At 27.9% G+C, this 11,044-nt stretch overlaps 1 protein-coding gene across 2 annotated transcripts in view; it reads right to left on the reverse strand.

Annotated features, from left to right (window-relative positions):
- Positions 1-8,444, reverse strand: part of LOC129961877 (forkhead box protein N3-like) — a 62,094-nt gene extending 53,650 nt beyond the window's left edge. Inside the window, exon 1 of one of the 2 annotated variants that reach the window (XM_056075493.1) lies at positions 8,194-8,444. The gene's annotated coding sequence lies outside the window, so the exon portion shown is untranslated. Of the gene's footprint in view, positions 1-5,036; positions 5,059-8,193 lie in introns of those variants that run through there. The other variant, XM_056075494.1, reaches the window with a different exon arrangement.
- Positions 8,445-11,044: the final 2,600 nt, after the last annotated feature.

Below are 11,044 nucleotides of genomic sequence, written 5' to 3' on the forward strand. Positions count from 1 at the left end.
GCTAGGGTTTCATATATAGGGGAAGTTTTTTTTGACCACCCTGTATTTCAAATACTCTTGTTTTAAATTCGAAATGTTCCAGTGTTCACTTGAAAAAAAAATTGATAAGATAACGAAATTACAATGAAGGTTATAGAAATATAAATCTCCCACCAGAAATACTGTCTTTCCTGCTAGATGAACTATTACAATCATAATAAACTATAAAAATCAAAAACACTATTCGAAATCCATTTTTTTTTTTTTAAATTTCACCTTGTTATTTGATAAGATTGAAAAATATGAGTTTAAAAGAATCATTCAAACACAAATTATTGTGCGTGCGAATTTAAAACAGTAAAAACCGGAAGTGAAAATCCTACTTCGAAGAGTTAATTCATATATATAACAGAGATGTATTTTTAAAATTAAATTTGCAAAAGCAAGCGACTGGATGTTTTGATGGAGCAATGAAATAAATATGAGTTTCATCACAACAATAAAAACATACTTAGGGATTTTATATAAAATTAAATTGAAAATTTATTAAAATTAGAAGAGAAAATTGTACGGAAATAAATCCGGTATGTTTAAAAAGTCAAATAATTCATTTCTGTTGAGATCATATTTTAGGAAGATATTGGGGTCTGATGTGCTCCAAATCCTTGGGGGTGGTTTAGACTGCGACAAAGCACAAATGCGAGGAGCAAAGATTGAGGGGTGTTTTTGCAGGTGAATCCACAGACTGATTTGCAAAGGTCGCGAATAGATTAATTGATTTAATAAATTTATAAAATCAAATTTGTATCCGAAATACAATTTATATGAAATTAAAAATATTCATACAAAAAATGCAACTTCTTTTTGTTTGAAGAATCTATAAAATTAGGGGTAACTGTCTAGAATTGGGGTCAAAATAATCCGAAAAGTTAGTTAATGCTGTAAAAATAGGAGTGTGTTATGGAGGGTTAAAACGAATTCTTTATCCAATAAATTTTAATTTGTGCAATGAATGCTTTAAATGAAGTATAAAATAAGAACCTCAGCAGAATATCCCAAAATAAATCAGTCAAATATGCCATATTTGACTGATTTATTTTCGGTCAACCGGATCTATTTTATTTTTTCTATTCTATCTGATCTATTTTATTATTATTTTTTAATTTGCTCAAACTGCAGAAAAAGAATGGGCAAAACATAAAATATATTAGCAGAGGTTCATTTTCAGCAACATAATAATATCATCAACTACTACAAATGGAAAAAAAAAAAAAAAAAAACTCACGGCTGGCTGGAAGACAGAGATTTCTTTACATCTGAGTCACATAAAATGTTAAAGTTCGAAACGGGCAAAATGAGCGCGAGAAAATCATTTTTCAGCTCCTACGATATTGCAGTTATCGAAAAACTTTAAATACAAAAGTTCTTCTTCGTCTTAATGAGATGCTAATTTGGCTAATTGAGTTTATTTTTCTATCTTAAATATTAAGAAAGTTATAGCGAAATGAAAATTTTAACCCCGCCACTATTTCCACCCCCTTTAAGCCAGATGGGCCATTTACGAACTCGTCCGAGATTTTATTTCTTGCAACATATTCCAAGCCAAATAAAATTACTCTAGTTATCTTCACAAGATACCATTTATATATATACTAGCCGCCTTTGGCGACCAGCCGATTCGCCAATCTTAATGCTTGTTAAAATTTTAATAATTAACTATTTTATGTAATTCCTACTTTAATAGCTTCTTTATTAAAATATTTTAAAACTTCAAATTTCAATTCACTCAGAATATTATAAAGGCCTTCAGTCATAACGTAATCTGTATCGCTCCAATTTTCTGTTAGCTCCCGTAAAATTTATGCTTTAAATTAAAGTGGAAAGAATGAATCTACAATTAATATAATAATATTTTTTACTGAAACAAAGCATTTTTTTTTTTTTTTTTTTTTTTTGTAATATGATTACTGAAAACAGAGTCACTGAGCATTTAAACCTTATGGGCACTAAAGATTATCTTTCTTAATTTATGTAATATCTCAAGAATTTGTCAACAAAATTTTTTCAGATTCATCTTCAGCAGGTATATTAATTAACAATGCTTAATTTTAAATGCATCAAACACTAAGAAAATAAGGAGAATCGTTTAAAATAATCGGTCGAAAACAGGTTAAAAAATTACTTAAAAAACAATGAACTTAAACTAACATAAATACAATCTAATTATAAAAGCATACAACTAACCTAAAAATAATTTAAATCGAGTCCGCTTCCGTTGAAATGTAAACAATCAGAATACAATGCGCATGCGTGAATTTTTCTACGCCAGTTGGGGTAACGCTATGCAGATTAGAAATTTTTAATTTCTTTATTCTGTTTTTTTTAATTCAAAAGTACTTCAAAATTAATCTGAAAGATCGATTAATTAACAATGTTTAATTTTAAATGCATAAAACATTAAGAAAATAAACAGAATCGTTTGAAATAATCGGCCAAAAAATGTTAGCCCTAGTCTCATTGCTGTTGGGGAAAAAAAAAAAAAAAAAAAAAACTGAAGCATTACTCATTTGGCGGTGGGGAAAATGAAAAGATTTTTTTTGGCGGGAAAGTCAGTTTTTAATTAGTAATTAAAATTTCAAAAAAAGGGACCCCAGGTGCACATTCCCGACCTCCAAGGTATACACGTACCAAATTTGGTAGCTGTAGGTCAAATGGTCTTTTCTGTAGAGCGCCAACACACACACACATTGAGCTTTATATATAAGTATAGATATATAAAACTTTTGAATGAAGGGTGGTTAATTCTTAATACCTTCATATACTTGCACAGTGTGAAGTCATCTACTCTGAATTCAATAACATAATAAATAGAATTTATGCATTTTGAACTTGCTCCTGTTGACTCACTACATATAAAATTTGACACAAATATTCAAATTTGATAGCAAGGCCATAGATCAAATTTCATTTTTCTAGCTTGTACTTTTGATTTATCATAATACCATTTAAAGTTAATCAAACAAGTAAATTTCACAGCAATGGATCTTTTGCATTATTAAACAGAAATCTACAATTTCATTGTACTGCATTCACACATCAGATTTCATCTTTCTAGTTTAATGTGTATCCATGTCCTATCCGCAGATAGATCAGCTTAATTACAAAAAGGTATTTTTAGGATTCAGTTCGATTTGAAATTTGGAGATCAAATCTTAACAAACTTTTTTGTCAACAGTTCAGATATAAGAAAATAGAAATAAGTAATAATTTTTTCCTCTTTTATTTAACATACAGCTGACATCCACAAGAAGTTGTATAGTAACAATTATATCAAAGTTGTCAACATATTTTATTACTGTTAACACATAAGTTAGCAACATCTACTCCCAAATTATTGTGATTGCTGCCACAGAATGTTGTATATTGTTTGTGGTTCCAGCCATTATAACAAAACATATATTTTATAATGTGTAATTTTTCATATATAACATTTTGATATAACAGCAATGGTTTATTTAAACAAGAATGCTTTTTTAGTAAAATAAGAACATCCCATATTTTCCTTTGCATTTTAACTTTAATTCTGATGTATTTTTCAAAGTATTACTTAAAGAATCTCTTGAAACACTTAATTTCAAATTATATTCACTAAAATGTTTTCAAAACCTTACTGCAATAGAAAATATACTCTGAAATTTAAATAAATATGCAAAATTTAGCTGGCATTTTTTTACATGCTTTTATTTAACTTGATTTGATACAAGCTCATAAAGAAAAAATTCTGTAATTAATTCCCCTTCACTTTCTAATGTTAATTTTGTACACACGTGTTTTCAGTGAACAGACTATTTTTCAAAAATATTTAATTAAAACTTGATTATTTCTTTTTTTAAAAATCTATATAGAAGGAATTTTGTGAACAATTTTTCATTCTCTTCCTAAATTTCTTGGGTTTTTGAAATTCTGCACTCATGCACTTTAAATAGCATTTCTACATTTCAATATTTTTAGAACTAAATACCATTAACTGATATTTTTATTAAATTTTCATTCCATATAAGTGGTGCTACTTGATAATTGACAAAAAAAAATGTTTGCAAGTTTCCTTTATTTTTATCAGAATGAATAAAAAAATTAAAAAGTAGAAAATAATAAAATATAATATTACACTTTTTTTCCTTTAATTTAGAAAAATAAAATACTCAAAAAATTACTTTTAAATCATCAAACAATTTTATATTAAAAACTGCTACTTAATTTGTATTCTTGTATGGTTATCAGTAGACTCTAAAGTGGGGTGTGACATATATCTTATTTTCATTTGTGCATCTCCAGATACAATAAAAGTTTTTCACATTCCATTACAATATATACAAAACCTAGGATTCAGAAATCTCATGAGCCATTTTTCACCTTCACATCTAAAAAGGGTATCAGCATGGAATTTTACATAAATTAAAATTACAATGAACAATATCATCAAAGAGATTAAATGAATTCATGCATTGTTAGAATAATAATCTAAAAGATATACTGAAAACATTTATTTTGATATTAATTTATTATAATGCTAAATAAAGGTTACAGTTGATTAAGTTGAAACTCGTGTTAATTAAATTTTAAACACTATCTTAATGTTGTTAAAATTCTAATGTGTTAAATATTTTATACTTTAAATCATTCACATAATAAGATTTATAATTATCGAATCATTTTTTAAAAATTCAGTACAGCATTTTTTTTTTTTTTATTTTTTCTTTTTGCCATGATTCTTTTCTTGCTATGTAAACATATTTTATACTTGTGAAATCTAAAAACAGAAGGCATTCAGGGACTTTCATATATATATATATATATATAAATAAATAAATTATTCAATTATCTGAAATAGATTATCTCTGTCTGTGTGGGGGAGAGAATATAGGAGCAAAATCTTCCAAGATTAAGGAGAATGTAACAACCTTAATGAAATTTCAAACAAGGATATTAATATAATTAGGATAATGTATATATATTGTTACATACAGTATGTTATATGAAAATAACAGCTTTCTCACCCAACACCGAAAAATATCTTCTTTTCTTTTAATTACCCATTTATGCAGAATGTGTTTGAAACTAATAATCTGGGCGATGTTTCTGACTGGGCCTATGGTTTACAAATTTTTATTTAATTATAACATTTTGTAACATTAAAATAAAAACAAATGCACAAAAAAAATTGCCTTTTTATTTTCATGATTTTAAAAAAGACCATCTGAAGGTGACATCTTATTTTAAGATTTCCAATAGTCACTTAGGCATAAAATATAACCATTTGAAAACAAAGGTAAACAAAATGCTTACTTGAACAAGTAAAAATTTATACAGAGGAACCAATTTAGCACAAAATTAATTCTATGATTATTTGAAAAGTATTTTATCTTAATAGATTTATCACAAACTAACTGACCAAATTAGGCAAATAAATTTCATAATTAAAAGAAAGTAAATATGAAAAAATAAAGTGAGGGGTTTTTCAATTTAACAATTAAGAAAGAATACATTCTAGATCAAGTGTTTACAATCAAAGAATAAACTTTTTAAATTACGTTTAATTACGTTTTTTTTTAAATTACGTCATAAATATTTGTATGTTTTAATAATAAAATTTTAAATATTTGTATATTTTATATAACAACAAAATATATATGTACTATTTATATATTATAGTAAACATAAAATGTATATATTAAAATTTAATATCGATTCTCCTCCTTAGATGACCAGCTGATTCACTGTAAATGCTGTTGGAATTCATTTCAATCAAATCACTTAATGTGATATTTATTATTCCTTCAGCAAAACTTCGTTAAGTACAAAATTGCGATTGAAAACAGAAGCATTTTATCTTAATAGCCATTGCTTATTATGTACAATAAACTATAATAATGGAGTCAAATTCCATGACATCATAGTGCCATTAAAAATTTAACTTTTCAAGTAATCTATTTTATAGCATATAAATATTTGTCTTTTGTAATACTCCAGCTGATTTCACTTTCTTAAATCCTCAAATAATCTGTATGGATAATAAATTAAATGCTTCTTTCTAAACTTTCAATTCAGAAAGAAAATACATGATTAAACAATGTAAAACATTCTGAATGTCATTGGAACAATAAAATCTATTTTTAAAATATATTTTTTTTAATTTTAAAATAGTGTTAAATTTAGTTTTGTGATATTATAATTTCAGCAATTATTCTGAAATATGTCAAAATTTTGTTTAACTTTATTATAGGGTATTTTATAGACTATACTATAGAACATCAACAGACATTTATAGTCGAGTCCTTTATTAGTGAATATGACAAATGAGCCTGCTTCATTGTAATCAATTTTAATATGCCACACATTATTTCTATTCATTTCAAGTGTAATTCAGATTCAAGTTAGAAACATGCCTTATATTTACTTTTTTATTACCATCATGACTGAAAATGATAATTGTAAAGATACATTATGCTCATAAAACATTACAAATTTGATAACTTTGTCAAAAAATATTTATACTTTTTTTAATCCAATTGTGTCATGTCATTTATCAATTCTTTCATGAGATTTCTGTCAAATGAAATAATAACTAATCCCTTACTTGAAATGAAATCTTATTTAACACAGCATCTCAACATATGGGCAGTATAATATGGTATTAATTTAATTTAACAATATTGGTATTAATTTAAAATAAACATCAAAATGAAAAAAAAAAGTAATGATTGAATTTCAAAAAATAAAATGTGCAAAATTTTACAATGAAAAATAAGAAACTGCATCTTTAGTATGGAGTATGTATACTCCATTTTCATACTCTTCTAGGCATCATAGTAATTTGCATCTGTACATACACTGAAGTAACAAATTTGATAACATATGGCATGTAAAATAAAATTTTATGACAAGAAGCTACACATTCATTTTAACTCTTTAAGCAGTAATAATGGCTTTTCCTGCTTTCCATAAATAACTCAAAAATGTCTCTAGAATACTTTCTAAACATTTTATGGATAAAATGTTTTTATGTTTTAAAACTTTAAAGCATTTTAAAGCAAAAGTTTAAAATGACTGATCAGTGGGAGTGTTAAATCTCAAGTGGAAGAACAATAATAGCAATTTAAGGGGGGAGGGGGAGTAAAATATTTCTCTAGATTTTTCACTAAAATTAAAAAAACAAAAGGAGGATAATAAATAATAACACATTATTAATAATAAGAAATCATAAATTTAGAATACATTATAAACCCTATAATTATGTTATAATCCTATATAAAATTACACTATATTGATAAAAATTTAAGCAAATTTTCTGGCACAGAAAATGTACTCTACAATGAATTACGATTCATTTTTGCATCAGAATAAGGATCAATATCTTGTGCCATGCATATCCCTATGGTGTATCTCATAAAGCCTTTAAGACCTATATAGATATGTTCTGGCGCTGATAGTTTATTCCACAATAGAAAATCGCCCAGAATAACGCCTATATTAATATTTTCTTTTAGAAGCATAAACATAAGCATACAGCACAAGCATAAAATGAGACATGTATTTAATATTAATTGCATATTATTACCCAATCACAGTTAAAACAACAGATTTAAAAATAGTATCCTAGTTAAAACAGTATCTCAGTTTATCATAATGAAACTTATGAGTATAAAATTTAGGAAAGGGGAATGCAAATGTTTAATGTGGAAGTTAATTAACCAAGACCAAAATAATAATAACAATGAATTTCTAATAACTCAAATTGATAATTTTTATATAAATTGCAGTTTGAAATACTAGAAATTCCCACGATTCACATATTTAGGAATACCAATAGATAAAAAATATTACTCTGCTTATGAAACGAACTATATGGGAAATGAATAGAGAAATGCTATCCTGCCATCTGATCTAAATATTCATAAGTAGTTTATTATGCAGAAATATGAGGTCACATACTATAGAAATTCTACTTTATTAAACTTTCTGTATTTAAAAATAAGCATAGAGACACTACAAAGAATGCAACCTATATTTACAGAAAACGTGCTGCCAAACACGTTCTCTAACCCTAATGAATCCCACAATTTAAGTCAGACCGATTATTTCTTAATATGAAAATTCCCTTCAAAACTGAAATAAAATTCATTTTAAAGCATAAATTATCATAAGTAAACATACCAAACTTCCTCCATGACTGGTAAATGATAATTGCGAGAAGTCTTTTACATAGTGTGGACAATCAAATCAAAAGAATAGATGGTATGTGTAACTAAATTATACAGTAAGTAACTTTCAACAGGTTCAGATTCTAATAATACTTTAGCATTTAACGAAATTGGTATCAAATTAAATTAAATAAAAGATACTAATATTGTAAAGTTAACATAAACACTTCCATCTTAGATCGCGAAACACGCACCACCCGGAAATTGTTGCCAAACAAAAACGTCATGTCCTGACTTCGGTTGCCAATTATAAATTCATCCAGATAAAAACAATATTAATGCCTTTTATAGGCTTGAGGTATAACACATGTTGAACAAAATTAATCGTTTCCAGAAAAGAAATTATATAATTTCATTCTCAATTAAGGCGATATTATGGCGTAAAATTTTATTTTTTAATTAATGATTTAAAACAATTAATAGTAACTTTAGGATCAATATTGGGAATAATACTCAAAATAAATTTTAAATAAGTAAAATATATAAAACCATAAGTCGGTTTCGAGTTTTGAAGACCTCCAAAAATCAGTGAAAGAACCAGCCGATCTAGCAATGAAGCTTTTTAACCCGACAGCGGCTGAGGGTTCAAAGATTCATGATGCGACTATCCAATTCAAGTTTTAAACACGGGGGGAGTCTAGTCTAAAAGCACAATGATAAGAATAGGAATGAATTTTGCCCATGTGCATGATTTCGACATCTAAAATTTCAATTAAATATTGAAATATTTTGACGAAAAATTTTATTTTTTAATTAATGATTTAGAATAATTCATAGTAACTTCAGGATAAATATTGGGAATAATACTGTATATTTATAACCATATGCCGGTTTTGAGTCCCGAACCGAACGACCTCCAAAAACACCCTGCCAATCTAGCCGTGAAGCCACGTATCCCGGCAGCGACTGAGGATTCTAAGATTTATAAACCGACAATCCAATTCAAGTTTTAATCCTAGCACTTCCAGCGGGGCGGTTTGGGGCACTTCGGGAAGTGGGTCGGTTTCGGGCGTCTGATTCTGTTACATGGGAGGTGGGTATTAAAATCGACTACTGTTTTAAGCACTACAGGAAGTCCGTGTTGTCTCTGACGATCGCAGCTTTTTCACAGAAGATTCCTCTGTGCCTAAGGTGGTAGAGTTGGGGAGGGATTCACTAAATAGGTTTTTTGCACATATTTTGTGTTTTGATTTTGTTTTGTAGTTTCTATTTCTATTTCTAGTGTTTTGATTTGTAGTTTTTATTACCACTTGTTGTTCGCAAAACTGGAAAGATTTTATAATTATTTATAAAAGATATTTTCCACTGAAGTTTTCTGTTAACGATAAATGATATATAAGGCTACCGACATGCTGTTTATTTTTCGGATAAGCATGAGAGGCTCTTTTCAGTATTAAGACCATTGTAATGATATAAAGATAAACTATTGCACTGATACTGCGGCCTATTCACATTGCAATTTTCTCAGAAAATGGGTAGCAACTCTTGTTACTGTGAAGGGAAGTGGTTTTATATCCCCAGCATCTTATTCTATCATCAAAGGACCATCGGAATTTTTGATGTCGTGTACAAAATAAGGCTTTCAAATAGCACTAAGAGACCCCCAAAATTTTGGGAGTTTTCTTTTTTTTTCCCCTTTAGAGAGTGAGATAAGTTATATGAATACCGAGTTCTTTGTACGAATGCTATTCTGAAAATTTCTCTTTCATTGTGAATTTCTACTCTTTATTTTGTTGTTTCTAATGGCACTTGCTATGAACAAGCTCGCTGACGAAGTCAACGATTTTAAGCCGAGAGTGCGTCTCTTGTTTTTTAGTGGCGCCAACTAGGACCAAGAGCATGTCTTAGCTACTCAAGCATCACATTAGATTGCACAGCCCCTTTTTACAGGGGGGGGGGGTACATTCACACATCTCACAGATAGAACAGATGAAGAACAAACATACCCAAACTGGGTCTCGAACCCAAGACACCCACATCACTGGGAAGACGCGCTACCTCTGTGCCAGGACTCCGGCATTCTTTATTTTAAGTACTGTGAATCGGATTTTGTATTATCAGGATAATATTTTTTATTTAAACTTTTATTATTTCTTCATTATGAGTAAAAGTAAACTTCAATCCACTGGTGAAGAAATTAAAACAATTTTACCCTATGGATGAAAGCGTCTGTTATCTGCCCAGCCAAGATAATGATTGGTAAAAAAAAAAAAAAAAAAAGATGTTTTAGATGATCGTTTGAAACATTTTTTCAAATTTCATTTATTTTTCTTATTTCATTGTAAAATGAAGTTTTAAAATCATCTCGTCTATTTTCTGAATTATACTAATGTACAAAAAAATTAAGCAGTAATATATGGCATATTATCTACTCTTGAGTAATGATTTTTTAATAACATTTTAAAAGTTTAATAAAAATAAGTTGAAATATAAGGATATTTTTTGTGTAGATATTTCTCCCAACTTTTATTTCAACGATCGAAAAATGATTTACTAAAAATTTACGCGTAATTCACCCATGCGTAAATTTGTGAAAACTTTACATGTGACTTTCTTTCAACATTTCATTTTAATAAGATCTTGTCTTGATAATATTATAGAAAACTTAAAACAACATTTTAAAATCAGAAATTCAGCTTGAAAAATTTAGCATGACGGCTTATACTAAAATGTAATATTTATGTTGAACTCGAGTGAAGTGTTCAGGCTGAAAACTGATGGAATATATTTGCGAAATATATTTCGCTGAGTAATTCCCCCCCCCCGGAGTTTAAGGAACAATTCTTTGTATATCAGTATTAAAG

The sequence above is a fragment of the Argiope bruennichi genome, chromosome 2 (genome assembly GCF_947563725.1).
Source record: "Argiope bruennichi chromosome 2, qqArgBrue1.1, whole genome shotgun sequence".
NCBI classification, from domain to species: domain Eukaryota; kingdom Metazoa; phylum Arthropoda; class Arachnida; order Araneae; family Araneidae; genus Argiope; species Argiope bruennichi.